The sequence below is a fragment of the Triticum urartu genome, chromosome 7, assembly GCF_003073215.2.
Source record: "Triticum urartu cultivar G1812 chromosome 7, Tu2.1, whole genome shotgun sequence".
Taxonomy (NCBI): domain Eukaryota; kingdom Viridiplantae; phylum Streptophyta; class Magnoliopsida; order Poales; family Poaceae; genus Triticum; species Triticum urartu.
This window is the reverse complement of record NC_053028.1, coordinates 617,588,475-617,604,111: the sequence shown is the minus strand read 5'-3', so window position 1 is coordinate 617,604,111 and position 15,637 is coordinate 617,588,475. Positions and strand designations below refer to the sequence as shown.

At 43.0% G+C, this 15,637-nt stretch overlaps 1 long non-coding RNA gene across 1 annotated transcript; it reads right to left on the bottom strand.

Moving 5' to 3' along the window:
* Positions 1-9,599: 9,599 nt before the first annotated feature.
* LOC125525122 lies at positions 9,600-10,561 on the bottom strand. The gene is made up of 3 exons (XR_007291159.1): positions 10,361-10,561; positions 10,155-10,273; positions 9,600-9,986 (listed from the first exon to the last, which is right to left on the bottom strand). It is a non-coding gene; the product is annotated as an uncharacterized LOC125525122 (long non-coding RNA).
* Between the last annotated feature and the right edge of the window lie 5,076 nt (positions 10,562-15,637).

The window sequence follows — 15,637 nt, the reverse complement described above, 5'->3', positions numbered from 1 at the left end:
AACTTTAGCTTTTGTACTAATTCTACTATTACTTGGTTGGATGAATCTTCTGACTTTATTGTCGGCAAGTTCATAGACAATGTAAACATTTTTTCGATTCAATAAAGCTAGCCATGATAGCCTTTCTAAGAGAAGATTCCTTCAAAACAAAAAAATGGCGGAAAATCACGAATTTCAAAGTACAATAAAATAATTTCACGGAAAAATACAAAATATATGTTTTTTATAGATTTAGAAAAGGGAAGCAAAAAATCATAATTTCGCGGAAAGTCACAAGTACCAGAAATAGAATAAATCAATTTAAAAAATCATAATTCTGGCTTTAGATGTTAGGTTTTGGTGCGAGGCCTGTTTGATATTCGGCTCGGATTTTCGGCATCCCTTCATCAAGTGGTTATGAGTAGCGACAGATGTTGCGATGATGGTGGTTTCAGACTTATTGATGTATTACTTGTTGGGGAACGCAATATTTTAAAAAAATTACCTACGATCACGCAAGATCTATCTAGGAGATGCATAGCAATGAGAAGGGAGGGTGTGTCGAACGTCAACCGAAAGCGGAAGCGTTTAGTAACGCGGTTGATGTAGTCGAACGTCTTCGTGATTCAACCGATCCAAGTACCGAACGTACGACACCTCCGCGATCTGCACACCTTCAGCTCGGTGATGTCCCTCGAACTCTTGATCTAGTTGAGGCCGGGGGAGAGTTCCGTCAGCACGACGGCGTGGTAATGGTGATGATGAAGTTACCGACGCAGGGCTTCGCCTAAGCACTACGACAATATGATCGAGGTGCAAAACTGTTGAGGGGGGCACCACACACGGCTAAAGATCAACTTGTGTGTCTATCGGGTGTCCCCTCCCCCGTATATAAAAGAGGGGAGGAGGAGGCCGGCCGACCCTAGAGGGCGCGCCCAAGGAGGGGAGTCCTACTCCAAGTAGGAATCGGCTCCCCCTTTCCTAGTCCAAGTAGGACAAGAAGGAAGGAGAGGGAGAGGGAAAGAGGGGCCGCGCCACCCTCCCCTAGTCCTATTTGGACTCCCCTGGGGGGGGCGCCACCTCCTGGCTGCTTCCCTCTCTCCCCTAAGGCCCATTACTTCCCCGGAAGGGTTCTGATAACCCTTCCGACACTCCGATTTTATCTTAAATTATCCGAAACACTTGCGGTGTCCGAATTGTTGGGGAACGTAGTAATTTCAAAAATTTCCTACGCAGACGCAAGATCATGGTGATGCATAGCAACGAGAAGGGAGAGTGTTGTCCACGTACCCTCGTGGACCGAAAGCGGAAGCGTTAGCACAACACGGTTGATGTAGTCATACGTTTTCACGATCCGACCGATCAAGTACCGAACGCACGGCACCTCCGAGTTCAGCACACGTTCAACCTGGTGACGTCCCTCGAGCTCCGATCCAGCCGAGTGTTGAGGGAGAGTTTCGTCAGCACGACGGCGTGATGACGGTGATGATGTTCTATCGACACAGGGCTTCGCCTAAGCACTGCTACGATATGACCGAGGTGGAATATGGTGGAAGGGGGCACCGCACACGGCTAAGGAACGATCACGAAGATCAACTTGTGTGTCATGGGGTGTCCCCTTGCCCCCGTATATAAAGGAGGGAGGGGGAGGTGCGGCCGGCCCCTAGGGGTGCGCCTGGAGGAGTCCTACTCCCACCGGGAGTAGGACTCCCCCTTCTTGCCTTGTTGGAGAAGGAAAGGGGAAGGGGGAAAGAGGAAAGGGGGGCGCCGCCCCCCCTTCCTTGTCCTATTCGGACTAGGGGGGAGGGGCGCGCGGCCAGCCCTTGCCTCCTCTCCTCTCTTCCACCTAGGCCCACTAAGGCCCATTTGATTCCCGGGGGTTCCGGTAACCTCCCGGTTTTCCGGTAAAATCCCGATTTCACCCGGAACGATTCCGGTATCCAAATATAGGCTTCCAATATATCAATCTTTATGTCTCGACCATTTCGAGACTCCTCGTCATGTCCATGATCACATCCGGGACTCCGAACAACCTTCGGTACATCAAAACACAAAAAACCCTAATTACGATCGTCACCGAACTTTAAGCGTGCGGACCCTACGGGTTCGAGAACTATGTAGACATGACCGAGACACGTCTCCGGTCAATAACCAATAGCGGAACCTGGATGCTCGTATTGGCTCCTACATATTCTATGAAGATCTTTATCGGTCAGACCGCATAACACATACGTTGTTCCCTTTGTCATCGGTATGTTACTTGCCCGAGATTCGATCGTCGGTATCTCAATACCTAGTTCAATCTCGTTACCGGCAAGTGTCTTTACTCGTTCCGTAATACATCATTCCGCAACTAACTTATTAGTTGCAATGCATAGAATTGTAATGTCATGTCCATCTGAATCTGGCAGGATTCAGGTTTACTTGATTGTACTCCTTGTGTAAACAAATATAAGAGCGTTCAGATCACTACTTAGTGATCTAAACGCTTTTATATTTCTTTACAGCGGGAGTATCACAGAAAAGTGAGATTTGAGTGGATGCTAAATTTCATATGGAATGTAGTTAAGAATCCTTGGAGAAAAAGTGATTAAGATTCTAACCCTATAAATTGACTTTCCTATTGAAATCCTAAAGAGACCCTAAACCTGGAGACTTGAGGTTACAAACAAGAGCCCTCTGAACATCGTAGCGTACGTCTCTGTACAGAAAAAAGGCTCGTAGTTATGAGTCCATATTTCCAACTTTGCCTTCTTTGTGTGTGGAAACATTTCAGCTCCAAACTCTGTTCCACGATTACAGAAGGCGGATTGACAACTTGACATTCACCTGTGTGTGTGTTCAAGAAAAGAGAAAGTCGGTTCAGAGCTGTTGCTGAATTCATCTTCATTTATTCAGCTCCTCAGTGAACTTCCAAGAACAATCCTGCAAACACACTAGGAGCATGTTGATATAGTAGCATTTGTTTTTGAGGGAATGTTGATACAGTAGTACATGCTCTCTTTTTTTAGAAATTTGACAGGGCCCAGACTTGGGCTGTTTGATAGGGCCCAACTTGAACTGAGGCCGAAAGGAGAAACAAGCAGTCCTCGCTAGATCGTGGGTGCTCCAAGCCTCGTAGTCGTAGTCCAAAGGCATAGAGGCGCAAGGAAAAAAACGTAGCGGAGTCGGAAACAGACTTGAAAAAGGAAAGGCAAAGGTCCGATCCTATTTATACGCATCGTATGCTTGATACGTCGGCCCGAAGGAGATGGATGCGACGACGGTGTCGGTGGGCACGCTCCCGAACGACGTCATCCTCGAGATCCTGGCACGTCTGCCCGACGAGGCTGTGCTCTTCCGATGCGCGGCGACGTGCAAGCTGTGGAGTACCCTAGTGACCGACCTTTCGTTCCTCCGCCGCCGCTGGCCGGACAACTCGCCCCATCCATCCTCGCTCCTCGGGTTCTTCCCCTGTAACGGGCAAATCCCTCGTGCAATCATGGAGCACATTCCTAGGGGACCACGGTCGGCGTCGTCCGGCCTCCGCCGTCGACCCTTCGGATCCTTGCCCCCCGAAATCGACGGCCTCTTCAACCGCGCGAAGCCGCTCGCCTCACGCGGCGCTCTCCTCCTCCTGCAGTTCGTCCCGCGCCACGCCCGCGACCACCACTCGTCCCCGACCTCCATCCACTTCGCCGTGTGTGACCTGCTTGCCGGCTCGTGTGAGGTGCTCCCCCCATTGTGGCACAAGTCGATCTACGACGGCGTCGAACTGGCGGGCTCTGGCATTCTAGCGGGGGCGGACATCTGCTCTGGCGGCCAACAGCAGCGGCGGCGGCCATTGCGGGGCTTCTCGGCCTTATTCAAAGTGCTACTAATCGGCAGCAGCTACGATGGAATGCGCCACTACCTCTACACGTTCTCCTCCGATCAACCGAGCTGGAGCGCGCCAAGCAGCTTCCTGGACTGTGTGAAGCACCACAATGGCTTAATGATGTCCCAGCGGAGCGCCGTCGTGCGACGGGGCACGGCGCACTGGCTCTGCTGGGACTTTTCAGACATGTACAGCGTCGACGTGAACGCCGAGACCGGCCGATCTTCCTTGGTGAATCTTCGCGTCCCCGTTGGAGCACGCTACTACTTCCTCCCTTACAGTACGCCGAAACTTACCGTCGGCGTCGACGGGGCGCTCCAGCTAGTCCGCCTACACATCGAAGGTCTCTGGGTAGAGACCTGGACACGACAAGACGGCCGGGATCAGAGTGTCGATAGCGGGAGTGCAGACTGGCTCCGCACACGGGTGGTCGAGATAGAGCAACCCAAGCAGAAGTTGACTGAAAGAGCGGACTGTGTTTGCGTTGGAGAGAAAAGTGGCACGATGCTCCTCATCGACCAAGACGGGAGAGCGCTCCTGGTCGACCTCGAGACTGGGGCGGTGGAGGAGATGACGGGTCGGTTCAAAGGCCAGGAGTGGATGGCAGCCGTGGCGGTGGAGATAGATTGGCCGGCCTTGTTCGTGTCTCGTCTTAGCGGGCAACGACGACGCTACACTCATGGAGAGGTTCTACGGACTACACTTATGGATGCCATCCGCAAATTCCCCCGCTACATCCGTAAGCTTGTCTCATGACAAATCGTTTGTAAATATATATAGGTGAATAGTAGTGTGCGCGGAGCTGTTAGAACTTGGAGCATTGACAGAAAACTGTATTTGGTCTGTGGCCGTAGCTTGCTTGAACCGGCTGAGACTCTTAAGAATCTGAAAAAAGTGTGGGATTGGCTGAACACAAGTCAGTTGAAAAATTGAATTGGGTCAGTCGATTTGACAGGATTAATTTGAGCGGCGAATTTCAAAATCGACCGACACAAAGCCAAAAGTCAGTCGACTGACATTTAGCTATTGTGAAAAAGTATACTCGCATAGTGAACAATTTTCAATAAAGAGCAAATCCCAGTTTTTACCACATCTTCTAACATTTTTGGGACAAATTGTATAATTGAGATCTTCACTAGACAGAATGTGCTAGAAATAAGTAAAAACGGATAAAAATAGTGAGCTGAAGTGGTGAACAGTTTCATAAGAAAGGCTACAGGGCAATCCATTTAGCTAAGGAGGAACATGGTCGGCGAATGTTATTGTCTTCAAGAAGAAGACGTTGACTGAACAAGTAACTGCAGGCGGCGCATTCTTCACTGCAATTCCCCCTGACAGTAACAGGAGCAGTGATGTACTGACATGACTGCACGTGCTAGCTGTCATTATACTACTGTAGTACGTAGTGCTACTATTGTTATTATTCACAGGAGGGATGTGTGCATGCATGCGAGCAGGCAACCATCATATGCAGCGCAGTACAAGTGCGTACAAACAATTTGTAATCGTGGAGCACAGACAGCTCGCTATGCATAACTTAACAGCGAGCTGATTGCATCGATCCCTATCACACTGGAGTAGCTCCCTGTGCAGGTGAAGGGCCTCTCCTTTCTAAACCACGCATGCATGCATATGCATGGTCGGTTCCTGTACAGTACACGCGCCTCTCTCTTCTGTAAACTAGTCAATGTGTACGTGCAATGCACGTTAATTTGAAAGTATATTAGTGCATGTGGATATTAAGTAGGGTATTATTTACATGTTATTATGTGATTAGCATTATTTTTGACATAAAATTAACTACATGCTACTAGTAGAGTGTCCGTGCGTTGCCACGGGCTCTTGAAATAGTAGCAAGAGTTACATGTTAAATTTCACATTTACAAACAATATTTACAAACAATATTGTGACACTACGTTATGTGACTTACCTTTAAAAGGAATTACTCACACATGTCGATTATGCCAATATTGTGACAAATATGGAATCCATGCAGTAAACATGTGATGGTGACTGGACTTGTTAGTGGTTGCAACATGCCTACGATGAAGAAATATTTACTCAAAACAAATATTTTTAGGGATAATTTATTTGAAGGAAAACAAGATATTTGGATTCATATCAAATTACCGCATATATCTTAGGTAACTTTTTTCATCAACTCGGCATCTAAAACATGACTTCTTATTAGAGTTATTCCTTTTAAAGATAAGTCACATAACACTTAGAAATATATATTTTTCCTTCCTCGGACCCACAATAAGATGTGTCATTGTATATAGAGGAAATAAACTAATATAACTACAAACAATAGCGTTCTATTTTGCACAACAATCAGTATAAATATATTATTATGAAATTGTGCTAACAGGGTCTTGGGGGTGGCTGCCGCCCATGCATCGCCCCAATGGAATCTTGCGGGAGGCACCGCTCGCGCCTCCCTAGTGCAGCCTTGGACATGCAGCACAACCGCCCCATTGCCGCCACCACCTCGCGCCACCGCATATCTTATTCGGTTAGCAACGATCGCGTCAAACATGTACCATTAGAATCCTCACGCACACCAGACGATATTGTTGATTTTATACCTTCTTCCTCCCCAACTATCTTCTCATCTTCGCTGTCCCAATCCAAACTCACCTCCTCGTCGATGACGCATTCGGCTCGCAACCTTCCACAAAGTTAAATTAAGAACAACACAAATAAACAAGCATCTAGTCGATCGATCTCATCTCATGATCCAAGTGGCCAAGCCCATGTACAATGCACATCAACAGCAATTCAAAACGCTCGCTTGCTGACGGATAGTATAGAACAATATAGAGATATTTATATATAGTTAAAAGCAGGTGTGTTGCTATTACTCTTAAATCAATATAAAGTTACTATGTATTTACTATCTTTTTCTATCAAGCTTCTACAACAAAATTAATCAAGCAGTGAATTTTGGAAGAGAAAAATATGAGCACAAATTACAATCTTAATCCTGTCATACGTTTTCTGTTCTTTGAAGATGATCAACACTAATAGTGAATTTGGAACATAAGAAAAGTTGAGGAACATTAGGCACTCTCCATATTCTTTGCTCATGGCCTACAGACAAAATAATAACAACGATTCAAATAGAGAGATCAAAGTTCAGAACTTCAGAACCCCAATGGATGGCATTTCCTCCAATTCTGATTGAATGTTTCTTAAAGGATGGTATAGTTTGGAACTATGGCCTCGATGAGAAAGCTTTCAAGGTAATCACTCATGGCCTACATTACATGGCTTTTGTGAGTGCACTCTTTGCGGACCTTTCTTTCTGTTTGTCTGTCACACCAAGAATGATACTCCCTCCATTCCAGAAAATAAGGTGTATTGATATCCTCCAAGTCAACCATTCGAATGTTTGACCAAGATTATGAAATAAAATATCAACATCTGAAAAACCTAGTAGATAAAATATAAAACTACTTTTCATGACGGATCGAATGATATAAATTTGGTATAGTGGATATCGATATATTTTCTAAAAACTTGGTCAAACTTGCACTTGTCTGACTTTTGAAAAAACAATTAGACTTTATATACAGGAAAGGGGGGAGTATGATATTTTCAGTTGTTCCATCTAACAAAAATGAGCTTCTTGAATAGATGAAGAATTTATGACAGAAAAGGAGACAAGGACAAGACAAACTGGACTAAGCCTTGATTAGGAAGAAGGAAACCCCAAACAGAGTTGGCACGATCTGAAAAGGCTCTAGGTTGGCACAATCCTATTAACATACCGGGACCAACTTGCGATAATTCACCTATCTGAATATATACGGCATAAAACAATAACTACATGGTTATCTTTCCAGGAAGTTCTGTACACAGCTTATAATAAAATAGCTCGGTTCATCTACACTGATTTTTGCTCAGATCGATGGTGGCACATGACAGAATGGTACACATAGCCTAAGCAAGAAGATTTAGAATAATCCAAAGTGGAAGGCAATACACCAACCATTAATCAACCAAGAATAGTCAAAAAATTCAGAGCGTGTGTCATACTCATACCAAATGGAGAAAGACTGAAATGAGAAAATGTTTTTCTGTGAAGGAACAAAATTAAGAAATGGATAAAGTAAGAGGCTTGGTCCTTTGTGAAAAAGAACTGGGCAGGAAGTGCAAATCTAACCCTGGAATGAGGATTGATTATTCATGTCTATCATCCCAACAAAGCATTCTCTCAACGCTTTCTCTCCAATGTAGCGTTCTAGCACTCTACAATGCAAAAAAAATCATGAATATATTAGTATGTGAATACGCTAACTAATATAACTCATGTATATGCATTAGATACTTGCCACATGAAGATACTGTTTTCTATGAGTATAATGACATGCATGGAAACATGAAACTGGTACGGATACAATCATTTAGACCCCTCTCCCTCTCCACCGCTCCCTCCCTCCCTCTCTCTTGCGCGCGCACCATTGGTGATACAGCATAAAGAGAAAAGAGAGACTAAAACGCATGAGAGCTAGAGGATGTACATTTTATCTACATTTTTCATATATACAGAGAAGTAACCATGGATGCCAATGTTAATGTAGTAAGGAATCTCTTAGTATCTTAGTATGATCTAGGATATATGAAAACAAAAAACAATATTCAAATGGAAATTACCAAAATCTGGTACATGTTGCTAACAACAAATTGCATGATTGATAAACTACATCAATTGTCACAAGCTATCAGGCACTTCCAAATCATAATGAGTTTCACATTTAGTGTACATGAAGAGTCCAAGCAGTTAAGATACGATCTAGAAAAATAAAGATGTGCATTAACTTAAGTACTCTCAATCAAATTAAGCAATTGACTTCACAATTATGGGATTATAGAGAACCCTCCAATGATAAAGAACGTTTCGGGTTTAAAAATAAGCACGATCAGGACTAACCTGCCAAAACACATTTTAGAACCTCTCTTAGTATCTGAATATATTCATCATTCGACATCTCCTTGACAGTTTCCATATTTTTGTTTGACTCGAGGAAATTAATTAACTCAACAGTATATTGCAGCATGTACTTTGACAATCTTTAAAAACAGAAAAAAATCATGAAAAGCCCACGATTAACGATATGCAGAAACAAATGATGTTGAAGCATGCTCAGGAAACTGTACCGTCAAAGCATCAGAACCTTTCTACTTTAGTGAGCTCTGAATAATATATCTAACAATGGTAATGTAATTGCTTAAAAGAATTACTCCCTCTGTTCACTTTTATAAGGCCTTGAAGACATTTCAGACAATGTGCAAAGTAGTTTATTTTGAGTTGTCTGAAATGATTTATAAAAGTGAACGGAGGGAGTAGCTTTGTTAAAGCACCTAATATCCAACTTCAGCTTTCTTACGGAAGAACTGACCAAGTATTTTCTAGACAACAATTCAAAAATATTATAGCACATAATAACAGGAAGCTTTGCCTACTTTTACAGATATTGAATTAGGAAAGGGTGAAGATGATGCACAAGTAACGTCTAATATTCACACAATAAGCAGTTATGTATGCATGAGATATTGAGGGTTTGAGCAGAGATCTGAATTGTACTGGAGCTTCCTCTTCCAGTTCCAACTATTACGAAACAAATATGTTAGACATCAACTTGCTTGTTTCTTTGATTCTTCGGTGGAGAGAAATCAGAGAATAGGTCAACACAAATGCTAGCCAAGGAGCAGACCTTAATCCCAGAGTGTGGCGCACGTGAGGGGGAGGTTACTGGGGATGAGCAGTCAGCCATGGAGGCAATAACAAGAAGGGTGGCCGTCGCCCGTGCATCGCCTAGACAGAGCTTGGGGGAGTCTCTCTTCCTTTCGTCTGCATCTCTTTCCTGATGAAATCACTTGCATAGCTTCCTTTTGGAACCTTCCAAAGCACAGAGTCATACCTTTAGCATAAGTATGACCATATGTAAGAATATTTTACTCGCAAGAACATAATTAACTTTCCGATATTTAACACCACCATGATACATTAGTATCTGGAATGTTTGAGGGAAAAAGAAGTGTGAAATGAATACCCCCAATTATAAGGGTCCTCTTCCTGAATAGCTACTACCGCTGCTTGTTGCATATCTGATCCTGGAGGGAATGTTGCTAGTTCACACTCATCTGCCAGAGTAAATGAAGTTCCGTATAACCAAATAAGTCAATCTGAAGTAAATGAGACGAAAATGAAGAGGTGCAATTTAAACCAAGTACTTACAAGTAGTTGTCACTCATTGCTATCCAGCAAAAAAATGATAGACATCTAGCAAAATCTCAAAAGTGCCTTACCACCTTTTATAAAGAGAAATATTTCCTTACCGAAAAATTTCCAGTTGCTCTTAATGTCGTCAACGCCAGCAAAATGAAAGCTTGGCAACAAATGTACATGAGTCAAACATTCCTGCTGAGGCCTGTACCACAGGTTCCAATATGCAATGAGCATGAGATACTGTTGAAAAAAGGCAATGCAATTCGTCTAGTAAATCAACTCTGAAGACCTAGTATGCAAATGCACGAAATCCTCCACGAGAGTCAATGTCCATTGTGCCATCATGGGCACTGTAATTGAAAAGCACAGGAAACAGACAGGTAAGTTCCAAAGATGAATATGCATAAACCCCGCCAGATTTTTAGTTGTGTAAATCAAGCAGCACAATTTACCTAAAATCACAAATGTGCAATTCGTAGATGGTTATGTCAGAGCAGGAATCAAGTTTTGGCTTATCATCGGCCAATTCATCCCAGGAAGCTGGCTTCAATGTTTCATTGTTAATGTCAACCAACCAGGTCCGCGCTCCATTTACAGAAAGGCTGATCAAATAAATAACAAGCTAGTTTCTTCCTCTCCCTGAACTTTTTTCTTCTGCGGAAAGTTCCTCTCCCTGAACTACATAACTGAAATGCGCACAGCCACATACCCTCTAGCATAAAGGTCACCAGCTAAATATTTCAGAATTTGTGCCTTAGTTGGATGATACACGTCAACTTCATATAAATAGTATCGGTTTTCCCACTCTCTTGGTCAAGTAACACTCCAAACACCATTTGACTCCTTGAGCTGCACCGTCTCTAGAGCAGGGCCGGCGGACCATCTAAGAACCACACACTCACATCCTGCAAGATATATTGGGCACATTTTACATATAAGCGGGAATAGTACAGAACCGGAGGCGACACTTGAGATGGTAAAATGCGTCGTCTTTAGAAGCCAAACCTGTGTTGTAGGAGCCCAAAGGTGCAGGCTCGCAGAGTCCTCGCTGAAAACCGCACCGAGCGGTCCTCTGTATGCAAACATGTCATCCAGCACGCCGGGTAATTGCAGTCCAGTAACATCTACGTGTTTCCTGTCAGCTGCACACAAGCAGTATGTAAGGATCTTGCTCTGTCTCAGAACTTGTCTGAAGAATTTGACACTCATCTCTGAATCTGCATGTAAGGGTGCAAACAATCGAGAATTACCACCGAAAGAAGCGACGACCAGTTGGCATTTCACAAGGCTGGCGACGTCGACAGAGCTCGGAACTCTGAACGCTCTATAACTGCTGATGAAAGGGAACTTGTGGGTCACCTGAAACATGTTGCGAATGGCACTCTAGGTTCAACAAACTGAAAAAAATACATCGCTAAAGTGGGGAGCCAGCCACGGCCAACAAGAACTCAAACTCCTATCCGATTTCGACTTCGTGCTCTTGACTTTCCACACCGCAACCTCGAGCAACCATCAACATCCATCCCCGCATCCACCCCTACCTCCTACTACCGCCTATATTGTTCTTGCTCGTCGGGGAAGGGCCACAATCTCCTCTACGATGGCCACAGACAGATCCACGGGGAGGACACAATCTTCCAGGGGCACTCAACCAAGCACGTCACCCTCCACATTCATCCTACCCCAACCCTAACAGCGTCAAGACCCTCCATTGGTCCATGAATCAGGCTCGTAGCGTCCAGATTCGTTGCGGCGAGTCCGTAGTCAACGTCTTGACTTTGGCTATCCCCACGGCAGCACCATCGGATCTTGCTTGATTTTACCTTCACTTTGTCTCTCCCCAAGGCAACACCACCACCCAGCCAATCACCACCACCGCTTGTCCAGATAGAATCATGAACAATCCCCATGGCAGTGCTGTAGGATCACCTTGGCGACCACGACAGCAACCGCCTAGTCTAAAATCTAAGCGAGCCAATCTCTATAGAAACAAGTAGAAGCAAGGCGCATGGCTCAGATATGTTCATTTTTCGACGCACGCGCCTCTAGGAGAAGCGGCGTGCTTGCCCTGCCGCCCACCAGCTCCTGGTCTATAGCTCACCTAGCTAAATACTCTGCTTTGCCACCTGGCCAGATTTTTTTGCACATTTATAATACAGTTGAGTGGGTTAAAACTATTGCAAAACAACACACACTTTTATAATCTCTAAATACATATTTAGTTCGGTCCATATGTATATCTGAAGTAACTTATCAACGTCTCCTCGTGCATGGGACCCAAATACTGTACGTCCGAAATCACGAACAAATTGACATGTTCGCTAGAATTCCACGACGGCATGCAAAATCACAAATAAGTATTGTCTTGTTGTATAAAGAGAATTTTCTTTGCGAAATAACTGATATAGCTTGACATGTGGGACCTGGACTTACCCTCGTTGACACCACTAATATGTTAAATAGCTTCAAAATAATCAAACACATACTTGTCTTCGTATTTCCAGCCTCTCCACACAAGCGACATTTCCCAACAAGTTCCTAAAGGAGCTCATGGTCTGTCCATTTTAGTGAAACTGAACCTCAACAAATGGGGCAAATATAAAGACACCAAGTTTCAAGTAATTCATTGCAGTTTCAGTTCTCAGTTTAGGTGCAGCTCACACAACAACCTGCAATTATATACCTATTACAGAATTATTTTGAAGGCATGTTAATACTTAGAATAAAAAATAACCCCACAGGAGGGTAACTAATTTATACCAATGAGCATGCTAGCTCTCTCATGACCATAATGCTGCCATAACCCCACTGCAGGACGCCTTGCCCGCCATAGGCTGCCGCACACCCCTGAGCGCGTCCTATACTTCAGTCTTCTTATTCGTAGTGTAGATTTCATTACATGTTTGTAAACTAAATAAAGATTATTTGTATCAGCAATGTACATTTTCTTCAGGGCGATAGATATAAATTGATGTACTATCTATACATAGAAAGCATTGCATTGATACCTCCAACTATGAAACTGGAATAAGTAGAGTTGAGATAAAATTGGAGATGGTTAACAATTAAGGAAAAAAACTAAAGAGGACCCCATGTGCACCTCTGATATCTATACTGACTCCACTCTGGTACATCCTGAGTCGAAGCACATCGAACGAAGGGGTGTGGAGAAGAGGCGTCGAACGGGAGGCGAGAAGGGTGGTGGACCACTGAGCAAGGGCGCTCAACGGCTCTGTCCCTGCCCAATGGTGGCCGCTCCTCGCAAGGGCATAAGGGAGTCATGAAACAACAGAGGGTTCAACTCCTTTGCAGTTCGATTCTTACTGTATAGGTGCTGTAGCTGTTCAAAAAATTGAGACATGGTTATCTCAAGAAACTGGAAGGACTAAGTGTAACAAGCATGTTCATATATTGAACTTGAATGAGCAATGAGAAAGGAAGGCTGAATATAGAGCTTGGAAGGTTGGTAATCTGCTTCCTACATAATAACATGAAGGATAATCAGAAGAGGCTAAGGCAAGAGAGATGTACCTGGTTCTTGGAGACTCGGAACAGTAATGTGCCATTCAAATAGACCAGATGTTGTTGAAAGAGCAACACTCCACGATGGAGATGGACCACCCGCCATGGAGGAGAAATACTCAAGATGCACCTGGTTTTCAGACTTGGACTCATTTGCTAGATCTCTTAATCTTAGCCAAATTTAAAAGTATTTCAGAATGCAGTTAATTGTTTAAAGCAAAAGGCAACCTCATTCAAAGCAAATAGAGTATTTTAAAAAAATATGCTATGTTTCAGAGAGCATTCAGCAGCTACGTCATGTTTCCTTTCAGAATATACGTACTGCGAATAGCTTGCATCTGAGTCAAGTGCGCACATAAAAATATGCACAATACATAGAATTTTCAAACCTATAAACTACTTCATTTTAGTAGTTGTCTCACAAAGAATTAAATATTAAATTCATTTGTGGGGAAAAATTAACATCATATCATGAAGAACAGTACTGTACGCGTCTTCATTGGTCCTGTTTGGCCCTGCTTCTTGAATTATTGTGTGGGTTACAAAAGATTGTAGTATACTTTGTACTCTCTTCATTGCATGAAAGAAAAGAAAAGACTAATCTCGCACATATTTTTTCCAAATTAAAATTGCTATGACAATATCATCAATTGCTAGTACTGTTAACTGTATCCATGTCACTGTTGTTGCCTGGATGCTGCAAATAATTCATCTCCAGCTATATTCAGAACCATTACATTTTTCACTTAGGAAACATGCATGCAACAATGTATTTCACGCACAAATCCAAAGCCCATTACCAGTAGGACTACATTTTGCTCATTACCAACAAACTGAAGAGAGTATATTTTGGCCGCAATACCACAATTCCGTTAATCATCCTTTGATAAGAAAATTAATACATCAATTTTGATCCTAAAAAAAGCTAGTGAACATTACCCTACCAACTTATCTATCTCTAGATGTCAATTTGGATATTCCATGCTCACCAAAGAAGAAGAAAAATGGAGATGTTTTATATTGCATATCACTATGCTCATGTAGAGTTGGAGATAACAGTTTCAACAAGTACAGAGATGTTAAACTAAGAATTCGAAAACAGAAGGCTAAAACTACTTGTTCCTCCGATCCTAGAAGTATATATATCTGATGAATTTGACTACAGTTTGTTACAATAAAAAAATAAAATATTCCACCATGTTACCACGATATTATCGAGTCAAGCCAGAATGACATTTAGCACAGCAAGCTGAATCTTCTCAGCATTCTTCTCATGAACCAAAGTGAGTACATATCACACTGAAGCAAGCTGAATGACTATAAAGCAAAATATACAATCATCTTATTTTACGATTTAGTACATACACACTGAAGCAACACCAAAGTGAGTAAAAGCAACAAAGTTTAATCACAATCCATTAGGAAAATATACTGTTTATAAATAGGATTTCATCGCAACAAAGTGTACGTTTAGCAAGTATTGTAATTTGGGGAGCCATTATCATAGCTCATCAACACAAAACATGATTATTTGCACAACAGAACTAACAAAGCATCCCATATGTATACATACATAAGTAGAAAGACGAACAAGATAGCCCCATTGGTTTATTTTCTGAAGGTATGTGCACTGATAAAAATAATCAAACCCTGATCATGCTACAAATGTTTACCATTCCACGCAGAGTGATCAAATAGATAATTTATGAAAACATGACAAGATTTGTTAAATTTAGCATGAACAGATCCTTCAACACAGAGTAGCATATAATCCAATCACCAAAGAGAGAGAAAAAGACAGAGCTGAGTAGCCCTTAATGAATGAGCTATACCTGCATCACCAGAAAAGGGGAAACCGTTAAATGAGTTCACTTGTTTACCTAGGTTGGAATTCATGAAGGTGTACTTCCATATCATTTGCCTTAAATATAGGGAGGCATGCTGCAGGCCATCATAATTTAAATCACAATAATTGCAGTAGATCCAGGCATCCAGCCAACAGCTTGAGGATGCCAAAGAATATGAATGTACTAACTACCAGAAC